Source organism: Tribolium castaneum, chromosome 6 (assembly GCF_031307605.1).
Source record: "Tribolium castaneum strain GA2 chromosome 6, icTriCast1.1, whole genome shotgun sequence".
NCBI lineage: Eukaryota > Metazoa > Arthropoda > Insecta > Coleoptera > Tenebrionidae > Tribolium > Tribolium castaneum.
In genome coordinates this window covers 2454128-2455351 of record NC_087399.1, presented here as the reverse complement: position 1 = coordinate 2455351, position 1224 = coordinate 2454128, and positions in this window count along the sequence as shown.

The following is a 1224-nucleotide window of genomic DNA, read 5'->3' as shown; positions in this document are numbered from 1 at the left end:
TGTCTTGTACTCAACTGAGGCACAATTATTGTGGCTGTCATTATTACCTGAACGTTTAATTTGACAACTTTTATTTTTTGTTTTTATTTTTTTACAACTTTTAACCGCCGATTACAGCGAAACTATTAGAGTTACCGAAAATCGGAAAACTCGAGGAGAACCGGAATAAAAAACTCTACAAAATGGCATAGGACTTAAAGCGATATCTCGCAAAAAATTTTTCAATTTTCAAACGCCGATTACGGCCAAACTAAAAGAGCTAGAAGAAAACGGTTTGTTCGATCGTAAAGAGCACATCAAAATCCATAAGATAGAATAGGTTTCATTTGATTTTGAGACACTTTAAAAATTGACCAATTTTAAGGAGGGGGGTGTTAACTTTTTTTTATTTTTTTTTTATTTTCTCATTTACGGCTAAACTATTGTAAAAAGTGGAACTGTTTTGATCCATACCTATGCAAAATGATCCGGGGAATCGATTGGCATCGAGAAAATTGCCAAATTCCCAATAGTTTTTTAGTTATGAATTTTTTAAAATTTTACCAATTTTTGCATTTAGCAGCAATTTGCTCGAAAACTATTAGTCGGAGAACAATAATCTTTTTTGAAAAAAATAGATAATTTAAAGAGCTTTCCAACGATAATACACCTCATGGGGTTATCTCTAATAGTTCCGGAGCTATTGCTCGAGAAATGTTCCGGGTACCCGAAATCGACCAAAATCGCGACAAAAATTGAAAAAATCAAACATCAAAAAATTGAACATATGGACTTTTTGTGGACTTTTAACAACTTTAATGGGTTGTTAAGACATATAGAAGTCCATAAAAATTTGCTGGAGTGAGTTTAAAAAAAATTTTTTTTTCATCTCTTTGAAGGTAAGTAGTGTAGTACTCAGGAAATTTGAGCAAAAAAAATGAAAATTTTAAATTGCGTGAAAAATTAGTATAACAAAGAAAAAAAGCCGCTGAATCCAATAGAACAAACCGCACTGCTCTACGACTTTTAGTTTTCGAGATATGAATTTTTTTAATGAATAAAATTTTTCACTATGACAAATGGCTACCCTAAATTTAAGCAAAAATTTTTAAATTTTTAATTCTTGTGAAAAATCGATATAATATGTAAAATGAGCCGTAGAATTCAACCGAACAAACCGCAATGCTCTACGACTTTTAGTTTTTTTTTTATGAATTTTTTTAGTGAAAAACTTTGATCGCCTCT